General features: G+C 32.4%; 1 pseudogene; it reads right to left on the bottom strand.

Annotated features, from left to right (window-relative positions):
• Positions 1-7,833: 7,833 nt before the first annotated feature.
• LOC148938391 (protein ZBED8-like) lies at positions 7,834-11,652 on the bottom strand (annotated as a pseudogene).
• Between the last annotated feature and the right edge of the window lie 294 nt (positions 11,653-11,946).

Genomic DNA, 11,946 nt, shown 5'->3' with positions numbered 1-11,946 from the left:
TTTTCAAAAATGATAAACCAGATGAAGCCAATAAACTAAGAAAATCAATTAAAAGAGAAATTTGCAAATTGGCACAATAGTACTACAAAAATAAGGTCAAAGTATTGTTCACTAATAAACCAAAAAACTGGCATTCTGAGGTTAAAAAGCTGTGTGACAGGAGGCTTGAACAGCTTAACTTCAATCTACCTGAGTCCCCTGATATTACTGCCAATAATCTAAATAAATTCATCACTTCCATTGTCCAGAGCCTTCCACCACTGTCTGACCAATTACCATCAGGAGCCCTTTCCCTTCTTTACCCACTGTTTCCCTGTCTGAGATAGAAAGAAGAATTCAAAAACTAAGAAAGACAAGTATTTGTCCTTTGGATATCCCCTTTCCTCTTATTAGTGCCTTTGGTGATTTCTTGTCTAAGCCCTTGTCTTTCCTGTTTAACAAGAATACCAAGTCTGGGCAAATTCCTACAATTTGGAAACAGGGTTTCATAACCCCTTTGAAAAAAAAAATTGAAAGCTTGGTTTTGAAGGCATCTGTCCTATTACTCTTACTCCTATTTTCTCAAAACTTTATGAAGGATTACTTGCAGATTGGCTAAAGGAAAAAATCCTACCTCTTACTGACTTGAAGCTTCCCATTACCTTGTTTCTCTTATTGATCACATTGGGAAAATCCTTGAAAAGCCTAATTCCTGGCTAAATTTAATTTCCATCAACCTTCAGAAAGCATTCAACCTTGTCAACCACAATATTTTAATTGAGAATTGGTATATAGGGGTGGGGGTAAAATTAATGTCTGACAAAAATAATTAGGCTATTATATTTGGAAAGAGCATAAAAAAAGGCATCCAGTGGTATATTCACTTTATTTGTAAGTCAATATGATTTGGTAAAAATTTACCAAGCAGTTGATAAAAGGCCCTCCATCACACTCTTGACTGCCCCCCCCGCCCGAGACACAAGGCTATGTAATAAAGTTCTACCAAATCATATTATTGAGTTAGGATTAAAGTGAATGCACCATTTGATTCCTTTTTTTTTTCTTATTAAAATTATAATAGGGTAAGACACCCAGTAGTCGGACACTTTAATCAATTTGAAAACTTTTTTACATTTAAACTACTCTAATTACTGTATTATACCACCTAGAAACTTAATTTTTGTATCAAAAAATTTCTGAAGAATTTCTGAACAAGTAGGTTACTAATTCAAATAGTTTCACTTGTACAGCGCCTCCTATTTTTGAATTTACTAACAAGTGACAATTCTGCCTAAACTCGGACATACAAACTGCTCATTGTAGATAGTGATTAAAATAGTATAAAAGATTATGTCCAAGAATAGGCAGGTGGCCAACTACTGGGTGTCTTACCCTAATTATTTCTATCAGAAATGAATTTCAGCCCCCCTCTATATGCCAATTCAGGGTTAGGTTAGGTATATATAGGGGGGGGGAGCTGAAATTCATTTCTGATAGAAATGATTATTATATTTGTAATCAGCATAAAAAAAGGTATCGAATGGTGTATTCACTTTATTCCTAACTCAATAATATGATTTGATAGAACTTTACCCAACATGCTGCCTATGCCCATGAGCCTATGCTAGCCTAGCCTATAGAAAGCTTGCCAAAACCTCAATTGTTTAGACCTACCTTAGACACCTAACACTTTAATATTTACCTCATCATCTAGAAAATCAACATATTCTCTTTGAATTCCACGAACTCGTTGCTCGAGATCCTCAGCAATCATTATTACAAATTATTTGGCTCACTGGTGTGCAAGAATTCCCGCTAAAAAATTTCAATAGTTTTGCTGATATGTGCCTGCAATGTTGCCAAGAGATAAAAAACAAAATAACTAAAATCTTGCGAAAATATCATTCTACGAGCGAAAAACTAAATTTGACTGTTGACTTCGTGAAAGCGGTGGAAAAGGTATAGGTTTCGATTATCTAGATCTTAGATCTATGTTTATAGATCTAGATCTATGTTTATAGCAGTTTTCTTTAAAAATAGGAGGTATTCCACATAGAGCTTAACAGAACACGGGTCTGTTGATATAGGCGACTTTTTTATAAGCAAAGAACATGGCTATCCAACTGGAGAGACAAAGAAGATGCGGAAATCATCACAGCAGTTTTTAATACGTTGATGACAAGCCAGTTTTATGAAAACCTAAATTAGCAAAAATTTCGAATTCGGGGCAACAAATTTTACTAGCTCTTTGGTTATTTGAAACGACTGGTTTAGTTTACTTAGTAACTTAAGCATAATATCCATTTATTTCATACCTTATAAGATAGAAAAATTGATAGATACATTTTTTTTACTATAAGAAGCATTTATACAACTAATTATTCATCTATAAAGGGTGTTTTGAACAGTGTTGGATAGCTTTTGACACTTTTATGGTATTGAGTAAGGAACGGGGCCACCATTAGTGTTGGGAAAGAGTTAAGGAGAGATGGGTAGAAACTTTTGAGACTGTGCTAAACCGAGGTAGAGCTGCAAGAAAAGATATAGAGGAAAATAAAAAAAATTGGGATACCTTGGATGTGAAGGAAGGTTTGTTTTGTGAGGAAGAATTAGAGACAGTACTAAAAGAATTAAAAAATAATAAGGCTCCAGGTGCTGATAGTGTTGTAATTGATTTCCTTAAATATGGTGGCTCTGAGGTTAAAAATAGGCTACTGAAGATTATGCATATGATTTTTGGAAAAAGGGGAAGTATTTAGTGATTTTGGGAAAACCTTAATTAAACCACTTAATGAGAAAGGTGATAAAAGTGAGTGTGGTAATCACCGGCGTCATTTCATTTTGAGCTAAGTAGGGACTAAGCAACTTTTGTGGGCCCCCTAAATTGGTCGACTCACAGTTGTTGAAGAGTAATATATCTTCGAAGTGGTTAGTACATGCCTTTCCCAAAATTTACTAATAATAGTAAGAAGCAATTTTAAAGTGTTTAATGAATATAGAGAGAACTTAAGTTGGAAAGGAATTTACAGTTTAATTGCAATACCAGGAAAAGACAATGTCTCATTTTTCCAAAAATATCATCATAGCATTGAAATTTAACAATTTCAAAAGAGCGTTTTCACTAAATATCAAAATCAGATCACTGAGCCTTTCGTTACCCACTATTGATCTTAAATAAGTTTTAATCAGACTTAGTTTAGAAAAAAATATTGCATTACTAGCTGTTGTGAAAGACAGAGGAATGAAGATTTGCATAATTTTCAAAACTTTGGAATATACTATAGACATTGCCTTCAGACAATCGAAAAGTTCAAAGAAATATTTTCGGTTATTGGCTAATAAGTCTATATCTGTTATCTCAGAATCCGTTCTTGAAGCCAAGAGAGTTGTGTTAATGTAGCCAATTTGTAATGCACTGCTACACCTATATTAGCTAGTCGGCTAGCATTGATAAAATGCGGTGAATTGACATCTAGCGCAGAGATTGACTATAACGCTGGAAGAGCATCCATGAAGCGGCTTTCAAACTTGGGGCAAAATCTGTCTGTCCCAAGAAATTGATCCCTTCTGAAAGCATTTTCAGTTGATTCTTTCACTTCAGCAAGATTGCTTTTTTTCCAAAGTCGACATGGTTACAAGATCACTTAATTGGGAAGCTACTTGCTGTGCACGCTTTTTTCTTTTACATGAAGAGTCAGAATTCTGAAAATTTTGCAAAAGGTTTTCAGTGAGGCCACACTCACAAGAAAATTCTTTTGCTTTATGAAATATTTCATCAAAACCATTGTCTTTTCGCATATAATTTTATCCCGCTTACCTATGATCAGACCAGTAACTGTTCAGAAAACTAGGTCTGCCTCCTGAAGCTCCTCAGACAGAGTTTGTTGCACAATTTTTTTTGGCTAGATGGAGTATAAATATAAATTTAAATGTCTGAAGTCTGGTTGCAAGTCCGTAGGTCTGAGCTGCCGATTCCCCGTGACTAGATGTCCCGGTATTTGATAAAACTGCCAAAATACAGTTGTATCTATTTAGAAATATGTTCATCGATCTATTCCGGTATGCCAATCTTGTAGTAAATGATTTCTTCAGATAAAAAAGAGTTATGCCAATGGCTTTCTGAAAATTAACAAACAGTTAGGAGCATGTATTGTTATTCCCAATGAAGCAGTGCAGATTTTTAAGAGTGGAGAAAAAACATGCCATTCATCTCAAGTTCTGAATGGAATCAACCATCACAAGGTCGAGGCTATAGGCATGGCAATTAATGTAAATTGCATGCGGTACAATTACTATAATATAGGCTTACCCAACTAAAAAGTGGTTGCTTATGACACTCGCTTGGTATTTTAACAGAAAAATTCAAAAACAACAAATTTTCACTTCCTTCTGGATATTGAACAGTAGATTCCTCTCCACCCACCATAGATTTTTTGAAATGAAACGAATTGATAGGTCGGAGTTTATCTTTCAATGTTAAGATTGTTCTTGTATAGCTCTTATTTTTTATGTTATTTTCATGTCTTTCTCCCTTTTTTCATACTCTGGTTCAAGTTAACCCCTCCCCCAATTAATAAAGCCTTTTATTTTTGAAGTTGAACTATTTGGTCTTTGATTGTTTGTAAAATATCTGTTTAACCAATATTAACAAATCTTGTCCTTTTTCATATTCTCGTTTAGCTATGATCTTTAAATAATTTCTGACACCACACTGGCTAATCATGATAAAACGAAACAATAGTAAAAAAAAAAAAAAAAACGAGGATTATACAAGCCAGTGAAAAATATTTAAAAAAATTAAAATTTTTCGGTCAATACCTCTGCTTTAACGTCCTCAGTGCACGATAATAAAATTCAAATTAATAATAAAATCCAAGGATACTATAAAAAATTTAAAACCTTAAAACAAAGCACGACATAAATTTGAAGTCCCTTCTCATATAAAGGTGAAAGGGTAAATAAGTGAAAAAATAAGTACTTATCGGAGAGTCAATTTTTTAATTTATACAAAGCATTTTTAAGAGATATATTTCTTCAAGGAAAAATATCGTAACAATTTAAGTTAGGTTGCAAAATGTGATTTTTTTTTAATATTTAAGTAAAAACGATCAGAATTAATTAATTCATTATAAATGGGGCTAGAATAGGTTTCTCCCGTGTCTCTATTGAGAGCAACCTTTCGGTGAATGTACTTTTTCATATCAACTGCCTCCCTGAAAACTTGGATGAGACCTTTAATAGGGGCAATTGTCCTTTGAATTGTCCTTTTAAATAGCATATTTTCTTGTTTTTCTTATCTTTCCTGAAATCTAAAAAACTATTGGTCGGAAATTAACACTTTGGTTACGCTAACTTTCAAGACAATTCAAGAAAAAAATTCATGAAATAACCATTTTTAATGAAATGAAATTTCAAACCTAACGTCTTGATTGGAGGCAAAGAAGGAAAAGCACAAGTAACTTGTAAAATCCTATATACGCTCCGGCGTCTATGAACAATAATACGTCTATGATTACTAGCAACGCAAAAAGTCCACCGCTGTAGAAAATAGTGTTTTATTCACAAACAGAGAAGACCTAAGTAGCACACAACACAGAAAGAGTAAGAACAGATTCACAAACAGACTTAAAAAAAAATATAGAGTAAATAATACGTATATATAGAGAGGGATCACAGCTCCAGAATCACGTAACCGACATGTACAATTTTATTACGGACTCTGGGTCCATTACTTTACTGTAATGAAAGTTGGTCACCGTGTATGTAACTACAAGACAATAACCCCTGCCTAATGGCAAGGGTTGTAAGTTATGCCGTGCGGGATATAAGTTTTTTTTTAAATAAGGGGTGTTGTATGAACATTAGAGGGAGCCCATTTGATTGGTAATCAGAAATTCTACTGGCCTTTTTAACAGTCAAAAATGATTGGAGGTTAACCACCCCCTACCAACGATTTCAGCAAACACATTCAATGAGGATTTTTGAGACAGCCATTTTGTTCAGCGTAGTTGAAAGATCCAGAAATTATGTCTTTGAGGATGCCCCCCATAACCCTCAGGGCAAGAGCTGTAATCTACGCCCTGGGGCATATATGGCTTTTATAGAAATGGGAGTCATATAAACTTCGGAGAGGGCTCATTGGATTGGGAGGGATCATTCATCAGAATTTCAGGCCTCTTTGTAAGAGTCAAAGTGATCAGAGGGCAAATACGCCCCCCCCCCCACAAACAGACACCCCAGCGCGTCGTTTTTTTCCGAAACACATTTGAATAGTATAGTAATTGCCGGTTCTGGAAAACATCATTAATCAGTTCATTTTACATCATTTTCAGTCCATTTTACATCATTTTAACTTCAAGTATTGTAAATTTTGAACATTTTCTATCACTACATTCAAAATGAAAACAGGTCCTTGGAAATCAAATTTGGTCTCTTTTTTATTCTTCTTCACAATATGACATGGGTTTCTGCCTTACCTAAATCACACCATCAATTTACCCCATTTTCAATTGAATTCACGCCATTTTAAATGAAATTTTCTGACATTTTTACAATTTCAAATCTCAAACTTTAAGATCAAAACAGGTCTTTTAAAATAAGAATTTAATGAATTTGTGAAATAACAATTTAATTATATTCCATTTTTCCTATACTACTGATAAAATGTAATAATTTAATATGATTTAATATTTAGTGGATAGTTCGATATCCATGTCTAAATGATATATATTATCTTTAATTTTTCATTCAATAACCTTTAAAATCATAACTTTATCCAATTTTTAAAATTTATTTTCAAAGTCGACTGCTTTAGAATCAAAACGCTTAGGTGCAAATAGATAAACCATTTCACCTTTAAAATCAATAATGATAACCATTTTTTTCCGCATTTAGTTGTAACACATTTCTTTCATTTAATCGTGTATTCCATTCCATTGCTTAAATCTTCTTTCCAAATAGTTCAATTATATTTATTTCCCATTTTCATTTTGCTTAACATTTTCTCCATTTATTAGTAAATAATTTTATTAAGCAAATTGACAATAATTTATATATTAACATATAATTTACTATCAATAACTTCCATGATTGCTTTTATTTCTGAAAATATAACGCAGTAAATAGTGTATTGATTAGCAGGTACTTGATCTAATGAAAATGTTCTTACTATATCAGCAGTTAATCCGATCCGATAAAAAATCGATTCACGCTTTGAAACATCAAAATAAAATAAAGAATATACTACTTTAAAAGCATCATAACTTACAATTCTTACACTATCAACATTTTATGTTTACATCCTAATTGTAAAAATCGTTTATAAGTGTTAAAATAATTTTCCTTAGCATAACTTAAGTCACATTTAAAATCTTCTTGTGGATATTTATATCCATTTACTCTCACTGTCAATTTTATTAGTGTTCACATGGTCAAATACCATAATGTTATGCGTATAAATTCTATCTTTCTTAGATTTCTGTAACACAATACCAATTTTAGTTGTATTATAGCGTTCACTGACTTACCTCAATATAGGTTCTTTATCATTTTATTATCACTTTTACGGGTATTACTCGCTTCCCATCTCAATTCAAGTGAGCTGCCTTTTCCTAATCCAGCTTTTAATTGTTCCGCCTTGATCGTTAATCCAGGTAAACTGGGATTTAACACTGGTAACATCCATGATAAATCCATTACATCTACTTTAAAATTTTGAGCTCCAGTTTTTATAATCATATTAGAAAAAAACACGATTAATATCTTAGAAAAAAACAGTATTAATATCTTGACAAAATACAGATAATATGTAAAATGATAAATAAATACTAAAAACGTTACCTCCTTTTGTTTTATTCAATCTTTTAAATAAACCACTATTAAAAGCGTTATTTTTGTTGTTGTAATTGTTTCACCCCCTGCTGCAACAGGTATAAAAGTTCTTTCAATCTCGTTTTCTGCTTTAAAGAAATCAACGGAATGGGTTTTATTATCATACCAAAGCATATTAGTAGCTGTGCTTTCACTATAGTCATCTGAAAATTCTAATAAATTTTTAATAGTAGCCGTTATACCTACATAATCAATACTTTCGAAACATTTTCCATTTATAATATATTCAGAATTACTGAATAAATTAAATTCATTATTTTTTAAACTAGCTTCATCATTATTTCACATATTTTTTCCATCCAATCGTGTTATTTTCACTTTTGAATAAATTTAACTATCACTTGGCAGAATCCAAGATTGAACATCTTTTAAAATGAAATTAAAATTTAATTGTTGAGTTGCATTCACATTGTTTTCTTTAATTTCTGTATATTCATATTTGGTTGTAGAATCATCAATAATATGCTTTTCAAATATTTCCCAATGAGGAGCAACAACTTGATTCACTGCCATTTATGTACGAAGAAATTATTAAATAAACTTTAAAATATTTTCAAACAATAGAGATGGACATTCGATTATCACTAAGGGTGCAACAAGAGCATCACCGGGGATGTAGCTTCAGACCCTTCCCTAAAACCATTGCATCCAATAAGCCTTTCCTCTGTTTTTCAAGATGTTTGTTGAAATATCTTTTGTTGTTTGGAACTATAGCTTTTAGAGATCTCACATCATTTAAGTCTCATTTAAGTCAATATTTTCGATGTTCAATCACTCTGTTCTTAAATAGTTCCAGTCGAGGTTTAATCATAATGATATACATGGAACGAGCTTCATATTTTATATTTTTTTATGGACGTCTTGAATAAATGAGAATTGACACTATTTTTGAAGAAACTACTAATCTTACTACCTTGCTGTCTTGTATACAATAATTGTTTCTTATTGATCAACATTTATAACAGATAAATTTTATTAAATAATTTCATTTAACTTTTTCAAATCCGAAACATATTAAATATTCTCTCCATTTACATCAATTAACCTACCTAATTGATCATTTATTGTCATTTCTAGCGTGTTGATATATTTGTTTCGATTGATTGGAATGTATTGCCTTTCTATAGCGTTCCAGGTTCAGTTTTTGGAGCAAAACTCCAGATCACATCAGAGGTTGTATTTCCATTTGCCATTGAACTATCCATTAATGAACAGTGAATATGTACTTTATCAACTTTTTTTAATATTAGGAGCTTTAGTACCTTCATTTTATTTACTACTTAGTCCAACTCCATTTTCAAACCTAAAATAAATATAAATCATTACTAAACCGAAGTTTATAATTCTCTTTCAAAATAATAACTAATTTCAATGATCCTAGATTGGATGATATACTGATTGGGCATTTACCTAGGGATGAATTGAAATAACGAGTTAAGAAATAATTTAAAGCCTCTTCATCATACAAAACATTGTGTATAACAACATTTACCCATTCATCCTTGTTTTTTTCCTGTATTCAAATGTATTGTTTTTCAATTGATCACTAATGTTATACCACGAATGCCATAGAGTACATTGACTTAAAGCTATTTTATAATCAGAGTTTCGATCTAACGTGATTGGATCACTTGTATAAGACTGTTCAATTTCACTTTCGTTACGAATAATAATATAGTCAAAACCATTTATTAGAAAAGTGTTTTATTTCAAAAAATTTAAATTCTGATATAGTTGTCATAAATATTTTTATAGCCATTTTCCTTAACAATTTTATTTTTGAACAATGAATCGAGCAGGTCAATAGCTTCATATCTCACTTCATCAGATGTATTTACAACATGTCTACTACCTAACAAACTATGCAGTTTTTCGATCAGATCATTCGCATTGATGTAAATCCCAGTTCTTTGCTGAGGTTGTATAACATCAAATTTAATTTTAATAGCTTTTAACCCACTTCTGTAGATTTTTACGAACTGAAACTTGTTTTTCTAATTCACTAGATTTTCAACCTTTCATCTTTCCTCCACTTCTTTGATTAAGTGTTCCTGATTCATCTATTGCCTCTTTTGAATATCGATAATCTAAATAAAAACTAGGCATTTCAAAATAGAATCCCTCAGAATCATTGTACTTATTGATTTATCTCAGAAATCTCTTTATCTATCTCAGAATTGACATCAGCAATGAAATTTGGTTTATTCGGGGATAAAATAGCTTGACTTGAATGGGCTTGATTGCTTGCTTGAAAACTTGCTGCGTTGCTTAAAGGTCGATCCAGTCGTTAAAATAATCTTCTTGAAATAGTATCATTTTCAGGTAATAATTAAACAAAAACTTTTAAACAAAATAAGTTTTTCAAAGAAAAGTAAAGAATTAAAATAAAAAAAAAATTAGCAAAAATAAAATAATCTACCAAGAGTGAAACTACCACAAATCAGCATCTATAAATAAATGAAACCGAAAACGAACAGAAATTACAATAAATAACCGAGTCAAACTCAAAACGAGCAGAAATTAACATAAGTTGGGCTCAAAACCCCTATGCCTTCCCAAGGCCGGAATAAAATTTGCACTTTGCTGAAAAAAATACTCTTGTAGTATAACATTGCCCAATTCCGTTTTACCAAATGGATTTATGATCCATGGTGGTATTTCCATCGTCAGAATATTTTCAAATCTGATTTTGAAGTCATCATGCAGGGCAAATAAATTTTGAACGTAGGTCTGAATATCCTTCTCAAAGCATTCCACCTGTGACAAGTTTAAAAATTGGCGCTGACTAATATTTTGCTACATACATTCCAATTTTCCAAGACAAGCTGAAATTACACCCTTTGCTTTTATTAAATTGAGACTGTCGACTGTCCCCTTGTAATTGCAAGTTAATGTCATTAAATTTTTTGAACAAATCTGTCAAATACGCGATGTTTGCTTTCGAATTCATCCGCTTTTCTCTTAAATCTAGATCTTGACTTTCCAGAAACTCTAATACTGATTCAAAAATTGAGTAAAATCTTGTTAAACATGCACCCTTCGATAACCAGCATACTTCAGTATGTAAGAGCAATCGTTGAAATTCTTCCTCATTTTCATCATACAACTGTGCAAATAAATGCATATTCAATGGCTTGCTTCTTATTTTGTTAACTGCATTGATCACAAATTGAAGTGATTGGTGCAATTTCTCACTCAATTTTTCGCTACTAGATGTTGCCGGTGGGTGACACAGTGAATTGCAGTTACCTCTGGTATAATTTTTTTTTAAGATGGCTTATTAACCAACGATATCGCCTGACCATGGCAAGAGCTCCATCTGTTGCCACCGAAATAACGTTTGTGAATGGAATCGATTTTTCCTTAAAAAAAAATATCACTCAGGACAATTAATATTGATTCACCTTTCGTATCCGTCTTTAAAGTTTTGGCGAATAGTAACTCTTCATAAATTTCTTGGTCCATAACAAATCGAACATATGCCAATAATAACACTTCATTACCGGGTAAGGTTGAATCGTCCAGTTGAATAGAAAAATGAGTTGTTTGCAGATAATTTCATACGAAACTTTCAATATCAGAGCTCATTTCATCAATACGTCTTTGTACTGTATTGTTACTCAAATAAATTCTTTTGAGTATGTCGAATGGAGATTTGCGCAGAACAGTTTTTAAAACCTCTTTAACAGCGGGTAAAATTAACTGTTCTCTAATGGAGTGTGGTTTTCCAGATTTCGCTATAAGTAATGAGATATTGTAAGATGCTCGTAAGCCATCAATCATCGTTTCTTTCAGACGTTGAAGCGAATATACTGTGCACATAAGTCTCCTTTCATATTTTTCGTTCAATTTTTGAAAATATTCCAAATTTTTATCACCTTCTTAGATGATCTTCAAGCTTCGATGGTTTCATATAGACCCCGGCACCGTGCCGGTGGATCGACCGAACGCCGCCGACGAGAGGCCCGGTCGATAAACACCGAAGTGTCGCAACGCCGCCGGCTAAGGCGGCGGCGGTCGGTCGACTTTAAATTAATTTTGCGGCAATTCTGGATTGTGTCAACCGCAAAGTCGGAG

Source organism: Artemia sp. Qi Xiang Cuo, unplaced genomic scaffold, assembly GCF_049724085.1.
Source record: "Artemia sp. Qi Xiang Cuo unplaced genomic scaffold, ASM4972408v1 HiC_scaffold_3418, whole genome shotgun sequence".
NCBI lineage: Eukaryota > Metazoa > Arthropoda > Branchiopoda > Anostraca > Artemiidae > Artemia > Artemia sp. Qi Xiang Cuo.
This window is presented reverse-complemented; position numbering and strand designations above follow the sequence as displayed.